The sequence below is a fragment of the Benincasa hispida genome, chromosome 4, assembly GCF_027475165.1.
Source record: "Benincasa hispida cultivar pf3 chromosome 4, pf3_genome.v1.1, whole genome shotgun sequence".
Classification (NCBI taxonomy): domain Eukaryota; kingdom Viridiplantae; phylum Streptophyta; class Magnoliopsida; order Cucurbitales; family Cucurbitaceae; genus Benincasa; species Benincasa hispida.
The window spans coordinates 67,625,776-67,640,597 of NC_143481.1; positions in this window are offsets into that span (position 1 = coordinate 67,625,776).

Genomic DNA, 14,822 nt, shown 5'->3' on the forward strand with positions numbered 1-14,822 from the left:
GGCCACCCCCTCTCTTTGGAAGAGAGGACTCGGTCATAGTAGAACCATGACTTATTGTTCATTAGAGGAATCAGTGATACTTAAGAAGTTAGATGTAACTACAAAGGAAAAACGGTAAATTGGTCCAATTGTACATACGAGCAATTTGTAAAGGGTGATCGCACTATTGATTGGTTATATGGACACAGAAATATATCTGTAGTGAGAAGAGTGCAGTTGTTGGTCTTTAGTGGAATGATCAACAGTTAATGGATGGTGGATCTCGTGACTAAAGAGTTTAGTCAATTATTCACGTATCGTTGGAGCTTCAAACTACATGTCCATGAGGTCCCCTTGGTAGCTCAATGAGTTCAAGTTGAGAATTAGATTTTGGGTTAGTTTGAAGTGTTCAAATTAACAAGAAGAAATTCAATTATATGCGATATAATTGATGTGATGTATTTGATACATTAATTGGAGAAATTAATATAAATATGATTTATATTAAGTACCATAAAATAGAAAAAAAACTATGATTTATATGTTTCATATGATGAAATATTAAAACTATCGGTTATAAATATAATATAATAAGTTGGTTAACATATTTATTTATAATATATTAATTATATGATAATTAATTCTTTTTCTCTAATAAACGATTTGAGTGGGAGGTTATTGGAAGTTTTATGGTAACCGTGAGATACAAAGAAAAATTATTTTCCAAAATTAGAAGTTGATTCACTCGGAAGAATCTCACAAAAAAAGGCTATCAAGTAAAAAGAGTTTTCACTAAGCGATAGCCATTGAAAGCATACACGATCGATGAGAGTTGACTATACGATAGTTACTTATTGATCGTTGCTACATGATCGAGTAGCAAAGTCTATACGATAGACTTCCGTTTTCTAAACGATCGAGTACATCGTCTGTACGATAGACAACGTTCATCTCTCCCACTTACTTAATCGTATACCTCTCATCTTTTTCAATTCAAGATCATACAGAGCTCACAACTCCTGGATTCTCACACCGAGAATACCAAGTTATCACTTATGGTGGTGTTCTAATTCAGTTCGAGACTCGATTGGGTTTGAGGTGCATTCAGACGTTCGTGGAGGTGGTGTTTTGTTCGTTGTGTTCGAGTGCTGCTTTGGGCGCATTGGAAACCGGTCGAGGGATACTTGAAGAATAGTTAAGGTACACATACTCTATCCCTTATATCCTCTTATAGCATGCTATAATTTCTATTTATGCAGAATCTGTTCATTTCCGGTTGGACTGTGATTGTTGTGTTCATTCTGAATGGAATTAGGAACGATCCACTTCCACTGCTCATGGAGATCTCTATTTATATTTCCTTCAAACTGCACTCTTCTCATTACAGATATATTTTTGTGTCCGTGGATATAAACCAATACTAGCAAGTTAGTCATTCACGAGTGTTTGTAACTCCAACTGGTTCAAATTACCATTTTATCCTTGGGTTATCTCTGACTCCTTAAGTATCAGTGCTCCTCTAATGAACAACCTATTTATTGTTCAACCAATAAACAGAAACCCCTTTCAGGCCAACAAGAGGGTAGGACCCTTTCTTCAAGTCCCGGAGACACCACTTAAGGGAACACTCATCTATTTACCATTAAGGCGAGAAGTAGTGAATTTCATATTGTATTATTATGTTCCCAGTTCTTCAGTCAGTCTTGTTCCCAAAATGGTAGGTTTGTTAGGTCGGCGATTTGGCCACCCTCACTCATACAAATCAAAGGACAATCCCTCGTGAACATGAGTTCATAATTTACTCAAGATTAAGACTAAGTCACCTAGGTCATCCTAATGAAATAGAAACCTAACTAGTCAATGGTGTTACATCTAGTGGTTACTATTTCGCGGTCCAGTCTTATGCAAACTCATTACATAGGATACCCTTTCTCCGTGTCACCTACACGAACGCGTTGGATCATACGTTTGTATCAAATACAAAGTGGATCGTATCCATAGTGTTACTAGGAAAATGTACCCAACCTTATCCCTATATTATAGACCATTTAGGTTATATCTTGAACATTGATCCTTGTATGTTACCACACACACTTCAAGACTTATAAGGTAGTCTTAGATGTTAGTTTATTGGATTTAGGGTTATTAAGACAAAATAGACAACAATACAAACAATAACATTTATTGAATTAACATCTATAACTTTTTATTGATGACGGTCAATTAATAACATTTACTATCTATGAGTTTTAGGGTATAAAACCTAACAAGTTGCATATGCGGGAGAAACACGAGACAATAAGAATGACAATGGCAGATTCGGAGCGGATGAACGACAATGGAGGACTCAGAGCAAATGAATGGCAACGTTGGACTCGGAGTAGATGGACGACGGACCCAATTCAACTTTTAGTTTTATTTTTTCCCTATTTTATATAAACACTGTGATATATATGTATTTTTTTTAGCTTTTGTATGAAATTTGATATATATTATGGTATATGTATTCGTTTATTTGATATAAACAGTAGTGTTTATTTTATTTATTTAGACTTCATGTATTATGATATATACAAATTTTGATTGTTGTGATTTATGACTAGCTAAATGATATGTATGATATATATTATTGTTGGGATTAGTGTCCTAATTCTCTCGGAGTCTCGTTGTTTTGTAAAGATACACATTGTTAAATGAATAAAATAAGTGTTATTTAATTCTGGCATTTACTCATATCCAATAAACAAAGCTCCTTGGTTATCTTATGTGAACTTAAGCATGTATATGTGATATACAAGTGGATCATGCCTTAAGTGATAACCTAAATCGGTCTGTAATATAAGGATTAAGGTGGGATACCTGATCCTGGTGACACTACGAATATGACCCGCTTTGTAGAGGTTTGTAAGTGTTGTAAACTACTACATATGGTAGATCCTGACCATTCATGTGGAGACGTGGAGCGGGGGTGTCCTATACAAAGAGTTTGTATAAGATCTGGACTACGAGATGATTAGACTCTGTATATAATATTGTTGATACTAGTGATTTACATCTCAACTAAACGACCATAGGTGACACAACCTCAATCCTGAGTGTTTTGGGAACTCCTGCCTTTGAAGGTTGTTCTTTGATTAGTATGGGTGGGAGTGGCCAGATTGCCAATTTAACATGCCTACCTTTTTAGGGATTTCTCTAATCTAGGAGTTGGGAACTCAATCCACAAGATAGAATTCACTCATTTTCCGAAATAGGGATAAGTAGAGAGATTGCTCCCTTAAGGGCTGATTTTGGGGCTTGAACATAATGGCTACAACTTCTCTTTGGAAGAGAAGACTCAGTCATAGTAGGACTATGACTTATGTTTATTAGAGGGATCAGTGGTACTTAAGGAGACAAATGTAACTACAAGGGCATAACGGTTATTGGCCCAGCTGTACTTACGAGCGATTTGTAAAGGATTGTCGTACTGCTGATTGGTTAAGATGAACACATAATATATACGTGGTAAGGAGAGTTCATCTGTCGGTCTTTAGTGGAGCGCCTGGTAGTTAACGGATGGTGGATCCCCGACTAAAGAGTTTAGTCAGTTATTCTCGTACCATTGGAGCTTCGAGCTACAGGTCCATGAGGTCTCCTTGGTAGCTTGGATTCAGTTAAGGATCAGTTCTTGGGTATTTTGATTATATATGATATAATCGGTATGATGTATAAGATACATCTAGTGGAGGATTGATGTAAATGAGATTTACATTAAGTACCATGGAATAGAAAAGGAACTATGGTTTATATGTTTCATGAGATGAAATATTAAAACTATAGGTTATAAATATAGTATGATAAGTTGGTTATCATTTATATTTATAATTATATTAATTATTGGATAATTAATTCCTTTTCTTTTAAATAACCAAAGTAGTGGGTGGTTATTGGATCATAGTAACCGTGAGTTTAAAAGGAAAGTGGTTTCCTATTTTGAAAATAAGTTTTTTAAAACATTTGAAAAGGTTTTTGAGTTTTCTCTCGCGAAAAAGAAACTCACGAAGTTGTCAAGTAAATTCGGATTTACTAAACGACGACTGAGCGAGCTAAACGATCATGCAGTATTTACTAAATGATCGTATAGTTTTGCTAGACGATCGTTGGCCCAAGGTAAATGATCGTGTAGAGTTTGTAGGCGACAGACCAAGCTAAACAATGAGCTAAACGATCGCATAGCTTTATCTAAACGATTGGGCATCGACCTATACGATAGGTCTCCACTATCTCCCACTTACCTAGTTGTGTACGCGATCATTATTTCCTCCCTTTGTCTGCCTCATACCAAGTCTGAACAGAGCCCACCCTCTGGATTCTCACACCGATAATATCAAGGTCACCTTGTTGGTGGTGTCAGACTCAACTCGACACCGTCGAGGTTTTCTGGAGGCCATTTGTGGTGCTGCGGAGGAGTTCGTGACCGAGGAGATCGTTGAGGATGAGTGCGAAGTGTTCATGCAGTGTTGCGGTCGTGTAGATCGAATGTTCGAGGTTGTTGTTGTTTGAGCGTCCGTGCGCATTGGAGCGTGGAGACACTGTTGCATTTGTTCGTACAGTTTTTCCCTCTATACATTTGAGATTCTCATGCTGTAATTTCTGTATTATTTGCATAACTGCTTGTTTGAAGTCGACTTTAAATGCATTGTTTATTCATGATTGTAATTTGGAATAATCTTGTTCCGCAGCTCATGGAAATCTCGCGCTTCCGATTTCCTTCAATTATGTGGTGTAAATGGAACTTATGAAGATTTATATACTGTAGTATATTTTATATATTGGTTTATACTGTGATTTATGTCAAGCATTGAGTCAATCTCTAATTTATAAATTATAGTATATTTCATATATTGATTAGAATATTTTAAAATACCTAACAAAATGCCCTAAGGAATATTTAAAATAACCATGAATCCTTCAAAATGTTCTAAGGTATATTTAAAATAACCATTAACCTGTAAAAAAAAAAAAAAAAAAAAAAAAAAAAAAAAAAAAAACTGAATAAGTTGATACATGAAAACGAATATAAAAAGAAAATAAAATTTCATTAAATATATTTTTTTTCAAATTGAAAGATGGAAAAAATTACAATAAATGCATTTTTTCTCTTCAATTGATAAATGAGAAAAAAATTATATTAAATACATTTTTTTCTCTCTATAATAAATGTATTTTCTCTTTCATCGTTAAATTGCCTTCGAATATAGAGAATTATATATAAAAATCAAATATAAATAAATGAAAAGAGAGATAATTATTCAAAATTAACCTAAAATTCATCTTGGAAAAAAAATTCAAAATTTAACTTTGTTTAGACCTTCTATGTAGAAACCTCTTTCTTTTAATTTCGAGCCCACCCACTTTTAAAAGCTGAATTCCAAAAAGTAAAAGAAATACAAATTTAAAAAATAAAAATAAAAACTTACAATCAGTTCATGATTTTTCAACCCAACCTACCATTTCGATTCTCTCTTCCACCTCTAGACCAAACAAGACGAAGCTCAAACGCCAGTTGTAGCCATCGTTAGCTATCCGAAGCTCAAAACAAATGCTACTCACCACTTCCAGTATGACATTTTTCGTTTATCTGTCGTTTGGTGCTATACTTCAATTCATTTTTACATCAAAATTGTTGGAATAAAAAGAAAAAGAAACAAAAATCAGTCTCTATTTTCACAAACCCATCTATTTCAGTTATGTTAAATGATATATAATTAAATTTACCTTCGTTTAATAAAGAGATTGAATACAGGATCTTTCTGAACCGTCTGTAAAAACTCAAGTCAATGAATGAAGATAAATTTAATTATATATTATTTAGGATGTTTTATTTAAATATTGTGGTTTGAAAAACTAATTAGTGAAATAGGGTAGTTTTTAAACTATTTAGAGATTTGTGGTTGTTTTAGGATTTCCAATGAGAAAAAAAGATTAAAAAATGATGTCGAGGGTTGAACCCTCGACCTAAAAAGAAATTAAAGCACAAGTCGAGGGTTGAACCCTCGACATCCTCTGCATGTCGAGTGTTGAAAACTCGACACACTGCCCAAACCGTCCCATCCGTCAACTGCCTTTAATCGCTTTTAATCTTCCCAACGTCACCTGCATGCACATTAATCTGTGGGTCGAGTTTTGAAAACTTGACCTACAACCTTTTAAACCCCCACCATCAGCTTCTCAAATCACAATTTCCCTCTGCCTTCGTTGCTCTCTGCCCGTCTTCTTCTCCTACCAAAACTTCTAAAAAATTTGCTCTCTGCCTGTTTCTCTTCTCTTTCGAAAACTTATAAAAAAACCAGTCTCCCTTTTTGGTTCTAAATCTTCTTCTTCCCCACATTCGTCCATCAAATTGTGAGGTTTGTACATTTACTATATAAAATTTCATTTTTTTTTTAAATAATTGTAAATTTTGTTTCTATTCTCATACTACTATATTATTTTTATAGTTTTTGTTGTTGTTTGGGAAACAAAGAACAGAAAAGAGGTAACGTTCACTCAACAAAATTCCTAGTTTTTCTTTTAAAAAAAATAAAAATAAGTTATAGATCTATATTCTCATAATATTTATTTTTTCATAGTTTTTGTTGCCGGATAACAAATAACAAAGAAAAGATGGACCAATTTCACTTTGAGGAAAAAAAAAGTAAAACCGCTATTAAATTTGTAAGTTTACTTTTTATTTATTATTAGTTTTTTTATATTCGGTAAATCTATCATGTTAATCTTTTAGTAGTTGTTGAATTCAAATATATTTACATATTGATGTTAGTAGTTTTTCTCTATATATTTTACTAATCTTATTTATATTATGTTAGATTTACTATGTTAATGTTTTTTTTTTCTGCATTTTAAATAATATTAAATTTTGTTAGTATTAGTGTTATTCTTTTAGTATTAGTGCATTTTAAAAAGTTTAGTAATTGTTTTTGTTATTTAATACACTTTTTTGTTATTTAATATATATTTTTATAATATTTGACTGTTTTAGTATTTAAGTTTGATATTTAAAGTTTTTTTTATTAGTTTTTAATATTTTTAATATTTTGTTTATATTTTTGTTTGTTTTTGTTTGTATTTAAGTTTAGTTTATTGTTATGTTTAAAAAGTTTATGTTTATAGTTTAAATACTTTAGTATTTTTAGTTTAATATAAAATTATTGTGATTTTTTTAAAAATATATTTCTTATGATATTTGATTTTTTTAGTATTAACTTTGAAAAATAGTTTTAAAAAGTTTAATTTATTGTTATGTTTAAAAAATTGATGTTTATAGTTTAAAAACTTTAGTATTTTAGTTTAATACAAAATTATTGTGATTTTTTAAATATATTTCTTATGATATTTTATTTTTTTAGTATTAACTTTGAAAAAATAGTTTTAAAAAGTTTAGTTTATTGTTATATTTAAAAAGTTGATGTTTAGAGTTTAAAAACTTTAGTATTTTATAGTTTAATACAAAATTATTGTGATTTTTTTAATATATTTCTTAGATATTTTATTTTTTTTTCTATTAACTTTGAAAAAAATAGTTTAAAAAAGTTTAGTTTATTGTTATGTTTAAAAAGTTGATGTTTAGAGTTTAAAAACTTTAGTATTTTATAGTTTAATACAAAATTATTGTGATTTTTTAAAAATATATTTCTCATTATATTTGATTTTTTTTTTTTTAGTATTAACTTTGAAAAAAATAGTTTAAAAAAGTTTAGTTTATTGTTATGTTTAAAAAGTTGATGTTTATAGTTTAAAAACTTTAGGTTTTTTAGTTTAATACAAAATTATTGTGATTTTTTTAATATATTTCTTATAATATTTTATTTTTTACTATTAATTTTACAAAAATAGTTTTAAAAAGTTTAGTTTATTGTTATGTTTAAAAAGTTGATGTTTATAGTTTAAAAACTTTTTTTAAAATTTGTTTATAGTTTATTGTTATTTTTTAATATATTTTTTATGATATTTGATTTTTTTTATTGTTTATTGTTTTTGCTTAAGTTTGATAATTAGTAAAACAATTAGTAATATATTGTTTGTCTTTCTTTTTAAGAAATTGACGGACAAATGTTTGGGATCTATGTTGTTTACAAATGGTAATATGATTGGTACAATGGAATTGTATTTGAATAATTCATTGAAATGGTAGGGATGTCACTTAGTGTAGATATGAAAACAAATCAGTTAGAAATAATATATAGACATCCTAATCTAGAACCATAAGGATTAGTAAGGTTTATGTCATTTCCTATTCTGAATAAACAAGCTATGAACTTAATGCTCTTAATCGCGATGCCATTCCCAAATTTAGTGCATTTGTATGTAAATGTAAGTAGGATAGGATTGGATATAAACTTGAATGCACCATTTAGTCAGTTTGAAGATCCAACTCAATGTATTGATCCTGATCCGGAATCAGTTGCATCGCCATGTGATGATGAAGATATGGTGTAACAATCACTACCGAGATTTTAGAATAGAAATGGACAATGAATTTGAAGAGTTGGATTTTGATGGTCATGAACATGAGTTACCATACATTCAATGATTTGGATATAAATGTACTAGATAACATTCGAGAACACGACCTAATTGTAGCCCCTGTGGATGTTGACAATACTCAATTATAAGGGAATGATTTGTCAAGACAAAGAAATGCTACAACATGTGATCAAATATTTTACTATTAAATTTCATGCACCATATGAGGTTGTGGAATCGACATCGACGATTTGGGCAATTCGGTGTAAGAAGTGGGAAGAAGGTTGCAAATGGAGATTTCGTGCAATAAAGAAAAAATTGCATGGCTTGTTCGAGATCGCTAAGTATGTTGAGCAACATACATGCTTTTATTTATAACTGAGTCAAAGTCATGTGCAGTTGGATTCATCAATGATTGCACGAGTTTTGTGATGTCGTAAAAGAAAAACTATTTATCAGTGTAGCATAACTGCAGTCCGACATAAAATCAAAATTTGGATATCATATTCCTTACCATAGTGTGTGAGAGGGCAAAAGAAAAGTGTTGGCTAAAGTGTTTGGTGACTGGGATGAGTCATACAAATTGTTACCCAGGTGGCTGTATATGGTTAAGCAGACCAATCTCGAAACACGTGTAGAGTGGAGAGTGAAAGAAACGCTTGCTGAAGGCCATGTTATCCTAACTTCTATATTTTGGGCATTTGGTTCTTGTACAGAAGCTTTTAATAAATGTCGGCCGATAATCCAGATAGATGATACCCACTTGTATGACAAATATCGAGGAAAGTTACTGATTGCTACATCAGTGGATTCAAACAGGCATCTTCTTCCACTTCATTCATCATTGCAGATGAGGAGTTTGCAGACTCATGGAGATGGTTCCTGAAACACTTGAGAGAAATTGTAACACACAAAGAGGTGTTTTTAATTTGAGATCGACATTTTGCATCATCATAGCAGTGAAAAATCCAGCAAATAGTTGGATGGGACTAAAATGTTACCATCATTTCTGCTTACGTCATCAGCAACTTCAATAAAAAAAATATATAAATTTAACATATTAAAAAATTGTGTTTGTCGTGTCGGGTGTCAATTTTAAATTTGAAAGTTTAACAAAACCATTGAGGACATCAAAGGAATAAATTGGAGCTATCTGAGTTTTTTTTACAACATTGATATAGAGCAATGGACTCAAGCACGTGAGTGAGGGAGGATTCAGATACGGGTGGAGGTTGAAAAATCTATTAGAGTGCATAATGGCGTCCTCAAATAAGCTCGAATGTTGTCAATATTGCTCTTGCTCAAATAACATTATTCAAGTGCATAAATTATTTTAAAAAAGAAGAGAAGAAATAAGAGCTGCTTTGGAGTGTCAAGATAAATACACCCGATAATATTAATTTTTTATATATATGTTATTAACAATTTGTTTCAAGCATATTTATAATATTAAGTAGAGTAAAACTTCAGGTACGTACACGAAAAAAATTAATAAATTGGCTGCAAGATCTGGTAAACATGAAGTACAGTCATATGATCGATATGAAGGTGTGTTTCATGTGAAGACCGGACATTACAACCTCAATGCTAAAAGAGGAAATGTTCAAATATTGAAGCTAAATGGTCCGAGCGGTACTGTTCATGTAACAAGTGGCAAGCGTTTGACATTCCATGCTCAAATTTTATGGCAGTTTGCTCACATTTTAACATGAACTACGAAAATTTTATTGAGGACTACTATAAATTATCAAGATCTGCTGGATGTTACTCTCCTCAATCTCAACCTGTACCATGTGAAGATTACTGGATCACGCACCTTAATATGCCTGTCTTACATGCCGACCCATCATTGTTGAGAAAACCTGGTATACCAAAGGGTTCACGTTACCGAGCTAGATTGGACATAACCAAGAACTCGACTATGATGTGGGTTTTGTAATTAGTTAGGTCATAATCGAAGGAAGTGTTCTTCATTACTGAGACAAACTCCAGACAGTTAGGGATTTTTATTATTAATACTTTTTATCTTGTAAACTATTTCAATTGTGTAGATGATACTTTTATTATATATTTAATTTTTTATTATAATTTATAAAGTTGTACATTATTCTTTTAATTAAGTTGTACATTATTTAATTGAGAAATAAATATTTTTTTCTTCTTTTAAATCATGGCTTTAAACCTAGGACCTATTGATCCGATGTTTTATATGACCAATCGATTCATCGATCATTCATTGTATGGCAAGATCGTACCATTGGTAAAATATCTTGTAGACGTTGAGAGGCAGTTGTTTAGCGCACTATCCCATTCCACCCTCAAATACTACCGCTACCTCGTACATCTGGATTTTATGGAGTTGTCAGATTGAGATTCATTCAATTAGATTGGCATCTCATCACAGTATTGGTCGAGAGATGGAGACCTCAGGCGCATACATTTCATATGTCCATTGGAGAGTGCATTATCACTCTACAAGACATAGAAGTGTTGTTCAGATTACCTATTGACGATGAGTCGGTCTCTGGAGTGATGTATGATGCCTGGTAACAAATTTATCAACGATACTTCAATGTGACCCCACCTGCCGATAAAATTAAAGGATTGAGGTTAAGTTTGATATGGTAGGGATACAATTCCGTGAGCTCGCTGATGATGCAAACGAGAACCTTCATGAGATATGCACGAGCATATATACTGCAAATGATGGATGGAAGTCTGTTTTTCGATAAATCAAGTCATTTTGTTCACTTGGTGTTCTTGCCACTGTTAGCTAACCTCTATGATACGGGACGGTATTATTGGGATGGAGCATGTTTGGCATGGTTGTATAGACAACTGTGCAAAGTAATAAAACCTGAAGTTCGTGAAATAGTTGGGCCTCTGATATTTTTGCAACTATGGGCTTGGGAGTAATATATTTCCAACAATGGCTCCATAGCTACAATATGTAAATGATGCTTAGTTAGCTGGACGAGCCTATGGTTCTCGATATGTTATTTTAATTCATTTAATTTTTATATGACTGATTTAGTTAATTCAAAATCTAAATTATTAATTTCAAAATTTAGGTAGAAACACACATATAGTCAGCCAGGATAGATACATGTTTGATCTACTTCAACTTGATCAAGTATATTAATACCAAACCAAATTGATTATTTTATACAGATTTTTATCGTATTTTTCTTTAATATTTTTCAATATAGTATTTTGTGTTTCAGATTATTTGGGAGCCTTACAAACTTGTTATGCACACTTTGCCCAATTCTATACAAATGGTCAAAACATATGATGGACGATAAGTCCTCTCATATGTTTTCATATTGGTGAATGACATCTTCTTGACAAGGTGATGAGACAATTCAGTTTTCAGCAGGATGTCCTATCACCTTGTAATACTGAACCCTACTACATGACATTGACTTAAGAACTAGAGATTGGTCCAAAAAAGTTACACATTTTGTAGTGCAATGACATTATCGTGCAAGGTTTATTACACTGGGGGTCTCTATTGAGCAGTTTGACAAGGATGTCACTCAAAACTACATCAACTGGTATAATAATATCACAAGGCGTTCCGTTACTCGTTCAGGAGCAGTTGTGGGTCATCCGGTAAATAAATGAATATTATCTAATTAATTTTAATTTTAATTAATTTTAAATATTGTTTAATTATTTTATAATTCACAGAGATCGAACAACAGTAGACTCCATGATGTTACGAATGATCCAAACCAAGTTCTTGCTATATGAAGTGATAACCAGAGCTATATGAAGGAGATACATTATATGTACGATATACCTATTGTTCCTCCACCAACTGCTAGACGTAGAGAACCTATTTGAGAAGAAGAAAATGAGTTCGATGAGGTTGACCATAATGTGGAAGAATTTCCCCTATGATGCAGATAGAGCCAAACAGATTATGTTAGTCCGATGATGATGATGCTAGCATTTAGTTCAGGATATTGAGATTCAGAGGCTGGTCCTGTAAGAGTATATCAATATGCAACAGAAGCAACAAGGATCAATAAGCATTCAAATTGATTAATTTTGGCAGAAACTAAAGTACTCTCATCTAATATAAGATGGTTTATAGTCATACCTTTTGTAGAACTCTTCAAGATCTTGATCAACAGCAGTTGTCTTGTTCAAAACTCATCGTGAACCACCTCAAGATCTTCCCCACTATCCTTTTGGAGCTTTAGAACAAGTTGTGGGACTCAGGAATAGCTTGAATCAACGGAAAAACCAAGAGAATCTCACTGCACCAGCTTACTTGAAGAACTTTTTCTTCCAACACAAAATTCTCTCTAAAATTTCTTTTGAATGCCTCATTCAATTCCACTCCAATCTTCTTTATTTATTGCAGGTGAACATGCAAAGAAGATCACTATATGAGATGCAGCTCATGCTTGGAGTAATTGAAGAGAAGGTAAGTGGTATTTGTGTGAGCAAGTTGAAGATGGCTAATAGAAAAACAAATTTTTCCATTTTGTGTCATTTTTGTCATTTTTTCTATTTTTCCAAAAATCAAATGATTTCAGTAAATCAATTTTGATTTCAAAATTAAAATATTATTAATTTTATAAACTTAATTTCATAAATTAATTTTCTAATAAAATTAATAAATAATTATTCAAATAATCATTTAAATAATTCTAATTAATTTAATATCAAATATTAAATTAACTTTTACACAAATTCATCTTCATATATTTAAATCATATTCAAATATAGATTTTCCTATTCCATTTAATTTTAATTTGAACGTTTTAAATTAACTTATCAAGCTAATCTAAAACTTATCCATTTACGAGCTAGTAGGGGGACCTTGCAAACCTACAGATTATGGGCTCCAATGATCCAAGATTAATCAACTAAACTCGTTAGATCGAATTAACCCATTCTTAACTAATGAGTCATTCCACTATAGCCCATAGTTGAACTCCCCTCACTTAGATATATTATGTCTACATGATTTAACCATAATTAGTAAGTTGACCCTTCACAGGTTGTACGTAATAACAGCTAGGTCAAATATCTATTTTACTCTGGAGATTACATCTTATTCCTCAAGTTCCTATTGATCTTTTAATGAACAACTGGTTTGTGATCCAGTCACTAAACCAAACTCTCTTAGCCCAGTGAGAGGGTGGGGCCCCTGTTCAAGACCTAGATTCAATACTTGAGAGAACAACCTTTCTCCTATACTTAAATCGGGTAGGCATGAACTCTATCTTGCACCCTATGTGTCCAGCTATCTATTAGGTCTTATCCTTGAATGGGAGACTTATTGAGTCGGCACTATTGAGCCAACCCTCAACTATGTAAAGTTAAGGATAATCCAAAATAAATAGAAGTTTATAGTTAGTTCAGGATTAAGATCGAGTTACTTAGGTCATCTAAGTGAAATAGTCAGTCTTATATGGTAAACAGCGTTATAAAGTAAGAGTGACTTATTTCTTGGTCCGATCTTATGCAAACTCATTGCATAGGGCCCTCACTCCTCATGTTATAACATGTACGAATTAGGATCATTTCGTATGTAGCACTTTACAACTTTATATAACAACTACAGAGTGGGTCGCATCCAATAGTGTTACTAGAATATGACACTCAACCTTATTCATATACTATAGATCATTTTGACTATTTACTTGAAACTGATCCACTTTTATGTCTCCACATAAATTTCAAGTTCTCATGTAATAGTCATGGGTCTTAGTTTATTGGATTTAGACTTTCATGTATATAATTCATAAAATAAATAATAAGTTTATTGACTATAGAAAATGTTTATCATTTTACAAACTGCGAGTTTTAGGACATAAAACCCAACAGGTCCATCGTCTTCATACGTCCATGGACATGTTCACGGTTGTGATAATGAATATTTATATTATGAGGTGCCAGCAGAGGTACCGGAGCAATATTAAGAGGAACCAGAACAACCTTAAATTCGAAGTCGACGATGACAACCAGCTCGAAATCGACGATATTCGCCTTGTGGGATACTTTGATTTTTTTAATTATTTTTATATAAATGAGATAATAGTTGTATTAATATGAATATTTTAATTTACACTTTATTATTTTTAAATTATGGAAAAAAATGTGAATGAGATATTATTTTCTATGATATTTCTTAGAGTTAAGTTAAGAAGATGGTGATAAAAAATAATAACAAAGTGAGTGAGGTGGAGTATAATAAATAATAAAATTAAAAAGAGAGGTGGAATATTAAAATAATAAAATTAAAAATTAAAAAAAAAATAGGGATGGAAGTTGAGTTTCAAAACTCGACTTAGCCTTGTCGAGTTTTAAAGATT